Here is a 17075-nt window from a genome sequence, read left to right as displayed (position 1 = left end):
TTGCAGGTCGTACAAACTTATCTAAAACCAAGGGCATGCGAGCAGCTAGTTCAACAGATTGTGCTTTTGTTAGCCGAAGCTTTCCACCGCGGGCATATCACAAAGTTTCAATGGATACCGAGCCATTGCGGCATAGCGGGAAACGAGCGTGCTGACGCCGAGGCTCGGATGGCACATAGTGATGGTGCTTTCATTGAGATAGCCTTTTCCAGATCAGACATTGGAGCCTTGTTGGCGCATTTAATGCAAGCGGCAATGCAGTCGCACTGGCATGATTCGAGTCATCAACAGGACCGCGTCTGTAAGCTTGACGCTGGCTCACGATTACATTTGCCATCTATGGTGGTGCGACGTCATGGGACTTTACTCCACCGGCTACGGCTTGGCGTACGTTGCCTACACCAAACACTATCTTGACAAGATTGGCATCGAAAGTAACCCAAATTGCGCACAGTGCCACACTCCAGAGACTATTGGACACCTTCTTTGCGAGTGCCCGAACTGTACTGCTGCAAGAAGAACATTGGAGGCGACCGTGAAACAACTCGACTCTCGCCCTCTCTCTGAGGAAACTCTTCTGGGCGCCAGGACGAGACGTTCTGATTGGTGGCGTGTGATAAAGGCCCTGCTCAACTTTTTGTGTGAAACAGGCCTGGATACTCGTCTGTGACTGCCTGTGCACAACCTACATGGTTAATGACATGTGTCGGTGTTTGTGTTGCAGACACCAGTTTTACGAGTTTTATGTGCGTCTACTAACCGCGATGCGAGTGCCAGCCAGTGTGGTGTGTGTGTGTGTGTTGTGTGTGTTGTGTGTGTGTGTGTGTGCGTGTGCGTGTGCGTGTGTGTGTGTGTGTGTGTGTGTATAGACATCACCCGTGAAACTCATTGTATTATGCCATCATCAGCCTTCATTCGCACTTTCCTTTTCCTCCTCTTCCCTTTCCCCTGTGTGGAGTAGCAGGCCAGCGCCATGTTGCCACCGGGCGACCTCTCCACCTTTCCCTCATTAAAATTTCTTTCTCTCTCTCTCTCCTTGGCACTAAACCTGTCCTTGCTCCCACTCTAGCTTAAGCCCTCACTCAGGGGACTCTCTCCGATGTTTTCGACCAGCTTGCCTCTCTGTATCTCCCGCCCCCTCTGACACCTTCCTACCCGGTGTACTCGGGTGGACCTAACCCCGATCTGGACCACAATTTTACTCTCCGGCAGCTCGAAGCGGCTATGGCTGCGAACGCTACACGCTCGGCTCCCGGTGAGGGATACCATTATATGCACCACACTTCGTAACCTTCCTGACTGCGCCAAAGAATTCGTCGTTCAGACCTGCAATGGAGCCTGAGACAGCGGCTGCCTACCGAGCTCCTGGACCTACTCCCTCATTTCTATGATTCTAAAGCCGGGAAAACTTCCCTCTCCCTCTAACCTCCGCCCAATCTCTCTGACGCAGTGCGTTGGTAAGATCCTTGAGCGAATGGCCCTGACCCGGCTCTCTAATTTTCTTGAGGCGAGGGAGTTCTTCCCCCCTTCTCTCATCGTCTTCCGACGCCGCGTCTGCGCACAAGACATGTTGCTGATTCTCCAGCACACCTTTCTCTCACCTACCTCCACCCAACTTCACGCACATGTGACCTTCCATGCTCGCAAGGCCTTCAACGGTGTTTGCCATGACCACATCCTTTCTCAAAACGCCTCCCTGGACTGTGGCTCCTGCATGTACTCTGATATCCGCTCATTCCTAAGTGAGTGGCTCGCTTTCGAGTAGACACCCATCTGTCCGACCCCCACCACCTCACCCGTGGCTCTCCTCAAGCTGCTGTTCTCTCTCCTACCCTTTGCAATCTTTCTATGGCTCCTCTCTCCTCCCAGCTAGCTGAAATTCCCGACCTCCACCGTATTTTTACGCCGATAACATCACTCTCTGGTGTTCGTCTGGCTCTCCCAGTCACGTACGTGGCCTAGATCTCACTGACTACTTTCTCACCACCGCTGGCCTCTCTCCTGCTCCTGAGAAATCCGAGCTTCTCTTTCTCAACCACTCCTCATACCAGCACTCGCACAACCAGTTCGTCTCTCTCCACCTTTCTGGCTCTCCCATTTCTGTCGTATCCCTGTGCAAAGTTCTTGGCTTTCCTTTGCATGCGGCCAAGAACGTGCAAGCCCTCCACCGCGCTGTCACCACCTGCCACTCTGTAACTCACCTCCTGCGGCGCGTGGTCACTCGGCGCTCAGGTCTCCACGAGGCTCTTGCGTGCTGAGTTGCCCACTCGCTGGCCCTCAGCAAGGTCTTGTACTTTGCACCCTACGTTTCCTTCACACGGACTGAACTAAACGCTCTCGAGACTGCCCTCTGCAGTGCACGTAACTCGTCGAAGTAGCCAAAATATCTTGTGCCACGGCGCCAAGGGTAACCACATTTTCGAAATTCTAAAAACTGATATCGAGATTACCGTGGGCTACGCGCCTCTCAGTAATTAAGGAGCCTAACAATGTTAGTAAGAATGTTAACTATTCATTATTACTTAACCACCCTGCTGTTAGCACGTCTTAGCTGCATTCTGATGAACTACACCAGTGACAAAGCTATGCCGGAAAAAGCGCTCTTGTAATTAAAAAAAGCCAATTTTTTTTTTAAAAAGTGCAAAGACTTACGTGAAACACCCTATATAACCAAGGTTATAAGCGGATTTCAAGGTAAATTAACTCAATTGGCAGCTAGTGCTCTTCTGTCTCTTATGTTCTTCCTTGTTTTCTTGCACCCGTTCACTTCAACTCAGGCTTGGTGAAGTGCGCGTGTAACCAGCAGCAGCTGCACGTGTAACCAGCAGCTGCACGTGCTGCACTTGCAAAACAGTGAAGTAGTTTTTGCCAAGGCATTTTATCTATGGTTTGTTGGCTGATATTTGAGAAAAAAAATCTTAACAGTGCGGCGGCAATATATCACCGCCAGCGTTTTGGATAAGCCTGGGAATGAAATTTGGACTATGAAGCTCGAAACCTGACTTCTGTCCACATTTTAAGTACGCCGTCAGGAAAGTACGCTGCCGCAGAGAACACTCTTTCACAAATGAAAGAGGTCCCCTTCGTCACACTTGTTTAAACGTCCCTAATCTCCACACTGACTACGAGAGATGCAGCAGCACAGGGCATAAGGCTTGCACAATTTCATTACACGGTGTGTGCACTGTCCATAGACTCTTGTCAATCAAGTGTACTTATACCCAAATCCTCTAGACAACTATATTGAGTCTACAGAACCTATTGACACCCTTTAGACAATCCATAGATTTTCTCTCAAGTGAACCGCAGCTAAGTCACTCAGGAAATGAACACTAAAGCATGATCAATGAGTTAGGCAGGAAGAGCAGAAAGGTGGGTCTAAAAATTAGCATGCAGAAAACCAAAGTAATGTTCAACACTCTAGCAAAGGAACAGCAGTTGAGAATTGGTAGCGAGGTTCTGGAAGGGGTAAGGGAGTACGTCTAATGGCCGCTGATCCGCTGAATGAGCGTCGTAATGGCCGCTGATCCGGATCATGAGGGGGAAATAACTAGAAGAATAAGAATGCTGTGGAACGCACATGGCAGATTCTCTCAGATCATGAATGGCAGTTTGCCAATAACCCTAAAGAGAAAAGTATACAACAGCTGTATCCTACCGGTACTCTCCTATGCATGGGGCAGAAACGTGGAGGCTAACAAAGAGGGATCAGCTTAGTTAAGGACAACGCAGCGAGCTATGGAAAGAAAAGTGACAGGTGTAACGTTAAGGGACAAGAAGCGGGCAGGGTAGGTGAGGAGACAAAAGCGGGTTGATAATTTCCTAGTCGAAAACAAGAAGAAGAAATGGGCTTGACTGGGCATGTAGTGCGAAAGCAAGATAACCGCTCGTCCTTGAGGGTAACGAGGTGGATTCCAAGAGAAGGCAAGCGTAGCAGGGGGCGGCAGAAAGTTAGGTGGGCGGATGAGATTAAGAAGTTTGCGGGGATACAGTGGCCGCAGCTGTCAAAGGACAGGGTTAATTAGAGAGACATGGGAGAGGCCTTTGCCCTGCAGTGGACATAGTCAGGCTGATGATGACATTTAGGAGATTTTTTGTCTCTGACAGTGTGTAGACTATGAATAGACAAAGCGAAATATCTACAGGAAGACAACATATTCGATACGAAGTCTATAGAATTGAATTGAATTTTATCTCGGATTATCAAAGTCTATAGCCCATTTTTATAACAAGGTGTAACTTAGAACACCTGGGGTTCTTTAACGTCCCTCAGATCGCACAACCCACAGTTGATTTTGCATTTCACCTCCATCAAAATGCAGCCACCCCAAACGGGATTCGGTCCCGCGTCTTTGAGCACAGGACTTCAGTGTCATTTCCACTAAGAGAACTCAGCGGGTATTAAAAAAAGAACTCTTTGCTACTCTCCAGCTGTAAATGCATTTACGGAAATCATAGCAGAACATTGGAGCCACAGGGTTCCTTGCACCTTTAGCTGCAGAGCGACCATATCCGAAATACTGACACCACAGAAAGCGCAAATGCTGAGAGCACATGTCCATTGCAGACTGTTAACACACTGAGAAGGCAAACGGTAGTAGTTAAGGTAGTAGTTTTGTCAGCTCGTACTGCACAAAATGACGGTGATGTCATGACAGAAATGAAAATAAGAAAAAGTGAACATAGATTGTATGGTGTTGCATCAAAATGTTTTTTTGCACGTTGAAATAAAACAACGTGATAACGCATGCGTTTCCTTTCTTTCTCATTTTCTAATTTAGGATTAGATTATACAGACCACGTGGTGCTGTGCCCGACCTGAAGAATCCATCGCAGACGGGCATAATCGTGAGGATTGGCATCCGAGTTACATTAGAAAGTTTTGTATTTACAACAGATTACGAGTCCACGCCGGTGGTAGCAGTTTTCAAGGACCTTGTCCAGAACGGCTACAACTACATACCACGCTTCGAATCAAATTTCAACGTTAGACATGTTCTAATTGTAAGTACGCCTGAACGATCTATGCTGGTGTTATATATTAGCTTTTCAATGTGCCTTACTTCACGTTAGTGTCACTATCAGGGGAGGTGGTTTATTCGCATATGCTGTGCGCCTATTTTTTTTTTCTAAATGCAAATTTCAGTGCGAGCGAGAAAAGTGTATGACCCTAATTTTGGAACTTCTTTGTAAGTACTACTGTTTCAACGGTACGTAGCGCAGAACTTTCATAGTGAGCGCTCGTGTGTTCAGTCCATGCTGTAGTTTTCGATGCCTAGAATCCTATCACTTGCTGTAATTTGATCAGAACTCTGGCATGTTGATCAGTCCAGCAATAATGCTTGACATACCTAATGCCAAGAAAGCGGATCGACATAGTGGTTCGACAAAAAGAAACTGACCACAAAGCAAAAAAAGTTGGCTATGGTTTAGCTCTGGTTAAACCTAGAGGATTGCGAAAGCAACATCTGCGCGTAGCCATATATTGTTGCGTGAGATACATTGCCCACAGTATCACAGTTTCGCGTGCTCTTGCAAGACCATACTGCGCGAGGAGCAAGTGACGTCACTACGCACAGCTGGCGTGCCTAGCCTAGCGCGCGCTCGCCTTCCTTTCCTTAAAACGATCGGAGTGTAAAACGTTGACAACGCCAACGCCAATGAACACAACACAAAGGAGCTAAGCCACTGCCAATTTTATATACGCCACAAACCACGCAGATGGCGATGCGCAATCACTACTACGCATCAGGCAGAGAGGGAGACTGTCGGCGAGGCGGTGGAGAGCGCGCGGCGGCGGCGGTTCCGGCGGCGGCCCCCGCGCGCCAGCCGCGCGCCGTTTGACGTCACTCGCTCCTCGCGCATGCGCAGCTTGGCCTTTCCAGAACTCTCAGAAATGGCTCGGAAAAATAAAAGCGGAAATAAGTGACCCACGTTTGCTAACTGATACGGTAAAGGCCAGCGCTAGTGATGTCACTGCAGTCATTATGCTTAACGTGACGACGCGTTTACTGCATGCGAGTGAGATGACGCTGGTGATGATGCATGATGAATGTTATGGTGATCCAATCGGCGCCAATATTATTGACAGTCCTTGCACAGCAGTGGCGGGTATGCACCAGTTTTATACACGAGTTCTGAGAGACTGTTCGTTGAAGAGGATTTGTTTTTAGGACGAAGCCTTCGCATGCGATTTTCGTGGTGAACTGCATATGCCACATCACCTTAAGGTCGAAGTTGCCGACAACCTAGGTTGGCGAAGTTCAGTAGAATGTGCCAGAAAAAAAAAACTGATGAATTTCAAGTTGCTTTTGAGCTAAGCCTTGAGAGGCACGTACAGAGCAGCGAGGACGATGTCGTTCTCATTTTGGTGGCCGCGATGCCACATGCGGGAGTGGGAGGCAGCACCAGCGGCGCGGCTGACCGGGCGTTTTTGCCCCGGCAACGAAGCGGCGCTTGTTTACTTTCTAGGAGATAAGCGCGGTCCATCCACAGCTCTAAAAGGCAGAGCATAGTCGATTTCGTGACGGCATGGGCGTGGACTAGGAGATTTCTCTGTGTTACTAAAAACCAGACGTTGAGAGCCGTGAGGACTAGGAAATCCCATTCAGCCAACTAGCGCCACGTGTTCGCGACAGCCTCGAGCACCTCGGGCGACCTCTTCTTTCAGAAACCACAGCTTGTTGTCCTGACGAGCTGTGGGTTTGCAGGCGGCGTTGCATTCTAGCAGGGTAGTTTGTAACTACTGGAGGTGGCGAAAGTTAGGGCTGAGAACCTACGTTTTGCTCACCTAGCGATAGTCGCAGAGGTTGGGCTCTGTCGTGGTGGCGCTCGCATCTGTGCCTCGTCGTGGGCGGTGCATGCACCTGAGAGTAACCATGGCTGGCTCTGTTGGCCCGGGCTCCCTCTCTTTATTGATTTATGTTTTTCTAATCTATCGAGGGGACCATAAAAATTGCAAAGAAAAAAGTGATCATGCGGTCGAAGACGGATGAGCAGCGGACTGTAGTTTACAAGGTATAGCACGAAACACGCGCGTGCCAGAGACCGTCTCCAAGTTTTCGGTACAAATATGTTCTTTAGCTGCCGTAGCTAGAAAGTTAGTAATAAATTTCAGTTAATATGCTGATGCTTTTTACCGCGCATGGAGGGCACGAAAACCTTATATAATTTTCTTTGTTTTTGAGTGAAATTGCCCTCTTGTGATACTTTAATGGTGGTGCAGGCATTGAAGAAATGAATAGCAAATAAATTAAATACAGCAAAATTTTCAGATCGCGTCGTTAGAAGTCTGCAAGGGATGACCATAACGCTACTAACATGTTCGAAAGTTCGTAGTAGAAGTATGGGGTAGGTAGCTACAGAAGATATTAGCACGCAAAATGCGAAAGTATGGAAGCCTCGAACACATCAGTGGAGCAGAACTTTCAGGTCTGTCAAAGTACGCATAAAATGAGCGACGCATAAAATAAGCGACGCTAAACTAAGATGTGAAAGGCACGCGCAAGACAGGACAGGCGCTGTCCTGTCTTGCTCATGCCTTAGGGCCGTTTCACATGCTGCGACTACAACGAAAATAGCCGGCCTAGTCGGTGACGCCGCAGTGCCATTTTCGCACAGTGCTTTCACATGCAACGCGTACCCAGCGAATTCGGTCGGAGGGACACGCAGGTTGCTCGATGTTCGCACAGACAACCCAGATTAAACGCGACAGAAACGCTGCACGGAATGTGTTGATGATATTGTGACCAGCGTGTTTTTAGGTGCAAGGCAATATTTCGTATGTTTTGATTAGAATAAACAGTTTTGCTTACGCCGCGGGAACTGCTCCCACGTGACCCCACGCCGAGACGGCGCGTGACGTGACCTCACGTGGGAGCTGTTGCCGCGGCCGGTCACGACGCGCGCGCTCTCTCGCTCGCGCGCCTCGAGGCTCGAGACCAGCCGTGGCCGCGGCAACAGTTTCCACGTGACGTCACGTCACGCGCCGTCTCGGCGCTGCCCATTGGTCAGTCGCAGAGCGAACGCACCGACGCTGCGACTGAATTCCAACCGGACGGAACTTGGTCGCAGGCCGTCTGCGGCTAGACCGACGGCCCTCCCCAGTCGCAGACCGACAGAATTCGCAGCGTCGCAGGCGAGAATCGCATGCATATGAAACCGCCTTTACGTGTCCTCGTTTAGCTGTGTTGGTTTCATCTCTATCTTGCAATGTCCCAGCTAGCTCAAATCGAAATTTTGCTAAAACTTTAATCCCACCACACGTGCCAGCGTTTATATTCCAAGAGGTGGTGGTTCATGGTTGCCAAGCACACCAGACGTCAGGCGGGGACACATGTGCGAAAAGTGCGTGCAATTCGCCGCGGCGCGTCGTTGCGATCGTCGTCGCAACGACAGAACGCAGCTCGTTGCATGCGTCCAACCTGCTGGATGTCAACGACGAGCCGCGCGCGGCAAACGCAACGACGGGAAGCGGGAGACAATGCGAGCGCGGAGAGCGGCAGCGTCATGATGACGTAGAGCACGAGGCTCAGGGCGCTCGGGGCCGAGCCACTCCGGACCGGTCTGCAAGCTTTGATGCGGGCCGCCGGCGACTGAAAAACACGCTAGTATTGTTTGTTCACATTCATAGCAAGCCCAGGGATAGATGCATGTCAAAATTGCATCATTTCTGACGATCGTTGGCCAATACCGAGTTGCTCGTAAAAGTGATGACGGCGATACAAGCAAATTTCATCCCACAGCCGCTTCGGTGCTGCTGCTACTTGGTGCCGTTCGCCTGCCGTCTGCTAGCTCCGTTTCTGAAGGCGTCGTGGAAATCGAAAATATATTTTATTATGGGACGAGTTCGCAGTAAAGCGATGTGAATAGTAGGCTTTTTATTATAGCTCAGGCGACTTCCGAAGCGCCGTCAGCTGCGGCTTCGACGCGAAACCAGCTAGGCCTAGCGGCGACTAGGGCAGCCGGCACCAGCGCGCAGTTCGCCGCCCGGCGTTGGCGCAGGCGGTGTTGTTGCCGAAAGATCCTCTTTTGCACAGGTATATTGTCGTTGCTCAAATCTATGAAGCATAATCTCTGGGACATGGCTGTTTTGTATTTTCTTGTGCGAACGTGAAGTACGCCAAGCATGCCGGCCGGCCGGCTAGCCTGGAGCCCGTCTGCCAGCGTCATGAAAACGAGCTAAAGTGTGTTCTTGACTTAAATAATAAACTCTGGGATGAGAAATGTGAAAAATATGTCATTTTTGAGGATCGCTGACCAATACTGAGCTGCTGGTAAAGATAACGACTGTGATACAAGCAAACTTCTTGCCACAACCGCCTCGCAGCGGTCGCTGGCCTGACGTTGGGGTCCGGCTCGCCTGGCGCCCGCTCGCTCCGCTGCCGAAGGCGTCGCGGAAATTGACGATACTATTACTTTATTGTGAGATGATGCTGTTGACAGTAGAGCGGTGTGTAGAGTAGGCCTTTTATTATAGCTCAGGTGACTTCCGAAGCGCCGGCCCCTGCGACTTCGATGCGAAACAGGCTATAAGCCTAGCGACGACCACGGCAGCCAGGCAGCAGCAGAGCTCGTTGCCCGGAGCGCCCGCGAGCGGTGCCGTTGCCGAAAGCTCGCAACATAAGCAGGCATGGCAGCGCTGAGATTGGCTTGAGCTTTGCGCCCATGTCATAGGGCAAAACGTCGCGAACGTGGCATATACGCGGAAAGTGTGTCAGCTAAACCTGTCCCATATAGTTTTTTTTTGCTTAGACGCTACAAAAGGTGACCTAGGATATCGGCCAGAGCGGCCACACGCAGCATGGACAACGCCGACGGGAACACCAGCACACCCCCAAGTGGGGGCTCCACTCGCGATGTCTCTAGGATCTCTCTTTCCCTTCCCCATTTCCATGCGCTGGATGTTCAACTGTGGCTAGCCCAAGTAAACACCCATTTTGCTGTTGCTTGTATATCACCACAGACGCGGAAGTTTCATGTCGCTGCGTCCCTACCACCCGAGATGTCCCTCGATGTCTGGGACCATATCTTAGCATAGCCTGCCTCGGCGCCTTTTCACACGTTGGATGCCGAGCTGATTAAGCAAACCACGGCCTCTGAATACCGCCGCATGCAACAGCTCATTTCCTCCGAAGAATTGGAGGACCGGAAGCATATGCCATGGCTGCGGCACACCCAGCAGCTCCTGGGTGACAAGAGTGGGGTTGTAATAGGGGGATAAATACGTTCGCCCCGTTTAACCGCAGCTGACACAGTTCAAAAACGCCGACCCGACAACGTGATCACGAGCACTACCGAGCGCACGCCAGCCACTGCGGGCTTTGCTTTCAATGGGAGCAAAGGAACGACACATTGGCTGACACAAACAAAGAATTTATTGCTGCAACAACAATAACGCTAGCTAAAAACAAAATACGCTAAGGAATCGAGGTCGTCCGACTCACCAGCACAGTTACGAGCGAATGCCCGCCCACGCTAGGGCGCGCGAGAAGCTCCGAGGCGGGCGGAACGAGCTAGAGGGCGAAAGTCCCCACTACGCGACGGAAGGTCAACGCGCGTTGAGTACCCGAGCCAAAGAGCGAGCGCTTTCCCGCGCGCGCGCACGCAGGAATTACGCCGTCCGTGGCGCTCGTGTTGCTGCGACGCCGACGCATCCTCGTGTTAGTTAACTAGAAAGGACACCGCGAGGAAACAAACCTTAAATAAGACGAAACGGGCCGAGTCTCCACACTAAGCTGCCACTTTCGGTTACGCCTTGCTTCGCGAGCTCTTTCATCAGCGCTTGTCGCCATCGGTCCACATGACAGACCGATAGCCGATGCTAAGAAGCTCGTTGAGCTTGCGCACTCGGTCGATTCCTTTCATCCTACGGTTTTTGGTGCGAAAGCACTTCTAGCCGCACTGCCCGCGTTTCAGCGGTATGTGTCTATCTGAAGCACCTGAGTAGCAACTGCAACTGGCTCACGGGTCAGTGGGCACCTCGCGCTGTGAGTACGCGATGGCACGACCTCTCTGTACATATAATAGATGCTTTTCACCACCACCACCACCATCACCGTCCACCGACAAACTCATGTATTTTTGCGCCTTTCCTTTTCTCAAAATCAACGGAGTCTACAATGTTGTCAACGCCAACGAACCCAATGAACGCCGACGGCTTATCTAATGACTCTACGGCGGCCTATTGCTCCTGTGCTGTGTTTCTGCCAAAGCGTTGTCAACGCCAGCGCATGCAGGGCATAACTTCTCTATCACCACGACCAGGTGCCTCAAAGCGCGAATGACGCATCCACTGACCCGGGGAGCGAGCTATGTGCCTTTCTTCAGAATTGACGTTGGCAACGTTGCAAACTCCGTTGATTTTGAGGAGAGGGAAGACTTATAACTGGTTTCCTGGATCAGTGGACACCTCAATCGCGCTTTGAGGTACGCGGCAGTGGTGTACATCAGCAAAAAACCACGTTTTCGCACAATATTTCGTGCTTAGCAATACTGAACCACTAGCTAATTTTTTTCTCGACGCACTCTCGGCCTACCAAACTGCTTTCATCTCTTCCCATGGATCTCAGATGGAATTAGAGAGCCACCGCGACGAGTTCCATGCCGAGATTACTCGTATATCCTATCCGACCACCTCGTTTCCCTGGTAATACTGGTAATTACTGATTCTAATCACTGATAAAGATACGCATCTAGCCTTTATCAGTGGCCCTGCCTGCTGAGAAGGGTTGATATTTTTTTGCAATTTGCCATCGGTTTGCATGGGTAAGAAGCATATGGGAACCAACATATTCATGGCTTTTTTGACGCCTTCCCAACAATAGTTTATGCAAAATTGTTTATACTCTGCACTTTGCGCTTCTCTTATGGTGAAGTAGAGAATACTTAGAAACGTAAAGTATTCAAAGCCAAGCAGCAAGGTAAGGCGTATTGTATCCCGTCTTATGTTTTGATAGCATGCGCTGAGGTGGCAGCTCATTATTTGGTTATACTGTATAGAAAATTGGTAACGAGGTACCCATGTGGTCTAGTTGGTGTACATCAGACATAACTTGACCAGCGAAAGAACGAGACACGAGGAGAAGAAGAACAGCGTTGTCCTGTGTTCTTCTTCTCCTCGTGTCTCGTTCTTTCGCTGGTCAAGTTATGCCAGAAAATTGGTAGTCTGGGGCTTTCTTCCTGCGCAATGTACAATAGCTAACATAGTCACAATGCACAAAATTGGCTGCAATGATAAGGTCTTAAATTACTGTCCAATTACCCTTACAAGCGTAAGCTTCAAAATATTCGAACACATTCTTCACAGTGCCGTTATAAAACATTTCGAAAATGATAACTTCGTTGCGAATATGCAGCCTAATTCACTGTGCGCTAGTGTGTGCGTAAATTGTTGTTTATGGCATTTCCATGTGTTGTTCGAAATGTCGCATCATCAGACTATGGCATATGTAAAGCTTGATTTCGTTTTTCGTCCACCTGCAATAATGCCTTTGGGCGCTGCATGAATCCTGGAATAAAACAAAATATCGCCGTTCCTGACCGCCAGCAGTAGTGCAAGGAGCTTAGACGCGATAAACGGCGTGATCAGGCTATTGTAAAGCATATCACGATAGTAAAGAGGGACAGCAAATTTTCTGACGGGTTCAGTGTTGCATAAAACGGCGTTGAGTAAGAGCTAGGTAAAATTTGAGCTGCGAACATGATTAGGTCAGACGGCTCAATCCGCCAGCTAGAGGTTTCCATCGGGTGGTAATCTTTCATTTTTGCTGTCATCATTCTCCTAAGAGAAATGAACAACGCATACCCACAATAATACCGCAGCTCTAAAGGGTGAACGAGAGTCAGCTTACTCAGTTTTAGAAATCACCTGCGTTCTTTGAACTGCTTTAACACATTGTATTTTGCGTTAGCATCACAAGCAGATGAAAGAGTAAGTGTCAAGGGACGTCCGACGCTGCTCCTATCCGTACGATACAATCAAAAGCATGAAACCGCGCTAGCACGCGAAGTGTAGTAAAGTGTACGGGACAGCCTTCTTGCTATCAACAACAGCGAGCATGCTCAAAACTCACGTGACTGTACAAAAACGCAACCGGAAAAACCTCCAACCTAATCGAGGAACTCTGACTCATCATGAAGCAAGTGCACTGTAGCCAAGAGCGCTGAAGCTAGTGTCTTGTCTGGCCTACGTAAACGTTTCCCGACTGAACGGGTGTTTTTTAACGGACGTGGTGTTTTTTCTCTCTTTTCTCTTTTCCAGGAGTCAACCAAATACACAACGTGAAGCCCTGCTGATACCAGCCCATTCTCTCGCAAACATTTCCTTAAACAAATTCATACGCTTCTCGGAAATAATAAAGTCAAGCATCGTCGGTGGCAGGGACAAAATGTTTGTGTTAATTCACACTGTGCAGATTACATCATGTTTATTTAAGGGCACCGGATAGGACCAGTACTTCCTATGCATTTTCAGGGTTACTATAGACCGGTTTTCTCATCTGCTCCAGAACGTAATACCTGAGTATTTCTTTTACTTTGCTCCTTCTACTGCCTTGATTCATTTTAACTAGGATTATGGTTTTGTGGCAAACACTAAAAGTTTTATAGTTATCCAAATCGATAGATTTTTGTTGCTTCTAGTAGAGAATAGCATTCTACTAGCAAAAAAAAAACAGCCGCATAACAGTCTACCATCCAAGTTCTGCACATTTGCATCTCTTTGTAGATAAAGATGACAGAGTATCAATATTCTGCGCCTTCCAGTTTTTATACGAACGAGTGAAACGTAACACGAAGATTACATTTGGGGACAGCAAAATTCAAAGGGAAAATATATATTTGCTTCAGATTGAATCGGAGTAACAGCTCGTCGATTTTGTAACCACTAGCAATGCAGTTGTACCAATCAAATTTACCCAATTTTGCTTCTCAATTTGCTCTTGTCTGCCACGCTCCCTTTCGATGGTAGTTAACACACCCTTAGTTAATAATCAGGTGAGCAAAAACTTCCTGCTTGCTTTCGACGACTTTTTATTGCAGGCATGCAAGCGAGAGCAAATTCCAAAGAAACCCGCAATGCCTTCACACCACTTGGTTTTAATGCAGTCACGTTTAAATTCTCATTTCACAAAAATTTGTGGCTTCTCTCTCACGATTTTCCCTCATTGGTCGTTAGGGACATGACGTCACCAACAACGCGTGACTGCCAGAGAACCAATCATAGAGCAGCGCCAAAATTTTACAATTTGTGAACCCAAAAATTTTGAAGTCGGGCCTCCCGTAAGAACTCCAAAGGACCCCTAAAATTCTGGAACTAAGCCCACCCAAGGGGATTAGTGGATGTATTAAGGCCAATTGTTCGGTCGGATTAGACGATCTAATATGAAAATCTGATGGAATGTAATGGAATTTTCAGGAAGGTTATGACTCATGCATGCCATACAAAGGCACTAGAACAGGTTCCAACGAGAGTTTTGGCGGGAATATCACAAGAACAATACCTTCATTGTAGAAGCAGTAGCAGGCAAACTGAATGCTGTCGCATTTTCTTTTTTAGGAATAGGGTTAAGGAGTCCCCAAGGCTTATTTTTTGTTTTTTATAAACCAGGCTCGTCGATGGAAAAGCATGCGGGTCACTGATTATCAACCAAGACGATTTCTGCGGTCAAGATCGGTGGAAACCTGAAATGTATACATGCTTTTAAATGTTTCGGAGCAATAGCGCAAACAGGACAAGGGACCAAGAATGAGTAGACATACACAGTGCTAACTTCCAACAACTTTATTAGAAACAAAAGCGCAAGAATTTATACATGCATTTTTGCCGTGTCATCCGAAAGCATGCGCGAATTCACTGCAAGCGTAAGTAAGCAATTCCTTTTTTTGAGGGTCTGACACAAGGAGTGCTTACACAGGCACTTCCTAACCTGGCTATCTTTTCTGCTTCAATAATTTCAGCAGTGCGCTTGTCCTTACTTTTCCCAACTAAAAAACAGTTGTCTAGTAACGGTTTGCACTTTTTACATGCGTCGCAATGTTTCACAAGTTCTCCATCATTTTCGTTTTTATTACTTACATTGCGATTATTCTCACGGAGGCGGTCACTCAGGCAACGACCAGTTTGACCGACATACTGTCGTTCACATGAGAGTGGTATCTGGTACACCACGCCTACCTTGCATTCTGCAAACGGAATTTGGCGTTTCTTTGTGCATTCTTTCGCCCAAGGACGAACAACTTTGTTTACCTTGCATAGACTGTTTAACTTTTAAGGGGCAGAAAAAACACCCGACACATCTATCCAATTTGCAATGCGCTTAAGAATTTGAGAGATCGTATGCAAGTATGGGATAACTGCCATTTTTTTTCTTCTGTCTTTCTAAGGGCCCATGCGCACAAGGATGCAGCTCAGTGTTTGCCTTCCTGAGTAAACTTTCCGCTACTGAAATCTGAAGGTGACCAGGATAGCCAGCGTGCGATAGCCTACTGCACTGTTGTTGCAAACTTGCATACATCAACTGCGGACAGGATTTTCGGAGGGCATTTTCAAAGCACAGATTCGCTATCGCTCTTTTGACCAGTTTAGAGTGGGCAGATTTGAAGGGCAGGAGAGGCTTGCTATCGCGGTGTCCATAAGCCCAGCAGGTATGACCTGGGTGAAAGATGATGCTAATGTCAAGAAATCTAAGCTCGTCATTAGAAGTCAGTTCGAAAGTTAGAACAAGAGGTTTAAAACTTTGTCTGAACATAGTATGTTAAAAGCCTTGGATTCAAAGGAATCATGGTCAATTTGAATCAGGAAATCGTCAACGTATCTAAAAACATTGGCAACCTGCATATTGTCTAATCTGTCCATAACGGCTTTGTCAAGTTTTGCTAAAACGAGGTCACTTAAGATCGGGGGAATACATTAGTCGATACAAATCCCTTCTTTTTGAAGGCGAGGTTTATCATTCCACAAGATAAATGTGGACCTCAGATAAAAGGATAAAAGTTCTAAAAAACATCTAGTGTTAATACCTGCTGAGTTTTGCAAAGCAACGATTCCGAACTGTTCAATACACTCTTCAACACATTTTACTAACATATCATGCGGCAGGGAATAGTACAGGTCCTTAATATCTACTGAAAAACGCGAAGTTTATCACATTTACCCGGCTGCATAAAATCAAAAACTTCGTTAGAATTTTTTTTACAAAAAACGGGTCTTCTGCTTTAAGTAGGCTGAGCTTAGATTGCAAGAAACGAGACACCTGTCTTTGCCACGTCCCTTGTTCAGACACGATAGGCCTAAAAAGGCACCTCCGGCTTATGCGTTTTTGCACTGAAAAATACACGAAGAAAGTTTTGTTTTCCGTCTGAAATGTTCTTAGAGAGGCTACACAGGTTGAACTTGTTACACAGTTGTATCGCTTGCCTCTTAACTTTAGCTAGCTTTATGCCCTCATGGCAAGCAAACACAGAAGACACAGCGCTATCGGCTTTTGACTTAACAAGTTTCGAGGATAAAATCGCAAAACCACCTTCTTTATCGGCGGGAATCACAGTTAGATCCTTCTTCTCGAGGAAGGTTCGGAACTGCTTGACCGGTTGCCTAGATGGGGCTGTATTGGAGCGGGAAATAACGTCAACGCCTTCCAAGATGCAGCGATCTTGCCAACTGGCGGGTGCATGCCGGGATATGCTGTGCACTAACGAGAGGAGTTCCGGGGGCGAACGCTTAGGCGGAACTGCGAACTTGGGCCCTAGGGCGAGGACACAAGAGTCAACGGGAGGAAGGTCCAGCGGTTCTAGAACATGCATTTGGTCCTAATCTGATTGCTGCTGCAGCTTGACTCCATTCCGAAGCTGGTTCAACTGCGTGGTCCAGAAGAACTCGGTGCTGCTAGCCGCGATCCGGAGGAATTGCTGGAGTTGGCGAGCAGCTTCCGAGGCGGCAAACAAGTCGGACTGCTGAGCAGCCAAGAGCTGTCTGTAGAGTATGGCTTTTCTGTTGAACTCAGCTTTCATGATCTTGCACACTCTTGCTGTGTGACCAGCTGAAGGAAGGAAGCCACCAAAGAGCTTCTTGACGT

General features: G+C 48.1%; 1 pseudogene; it reads left to right on the top strand.

Moving 5' to 3' along the window:
- Positions 1-13356, top strand: part of LOC149367884 (uncharacterized) — a 92413-nt pseudogene extending 79057 nt beyond the window's left edge.
- Positions 13357-17075: the final 3719 nt, after the last annotated feature.

Source organism: Amblyomma mixtum, chromosome 1 (assembly GCF_055824585.1).
Source record: "Amblyomma mixtum isolate Tamu chromosome 1, ASM5582458v1, whole genome shotgun sequence".
NCBI lineage: Eukaryota > Metazoa > Arthropoda > Arachnida > Ixodida > Ixodidae > Amblyomma > Amblyomma mixtum.
This window is presented reverse-complemented; position numbering and strand designations above follow the sequence as displayed.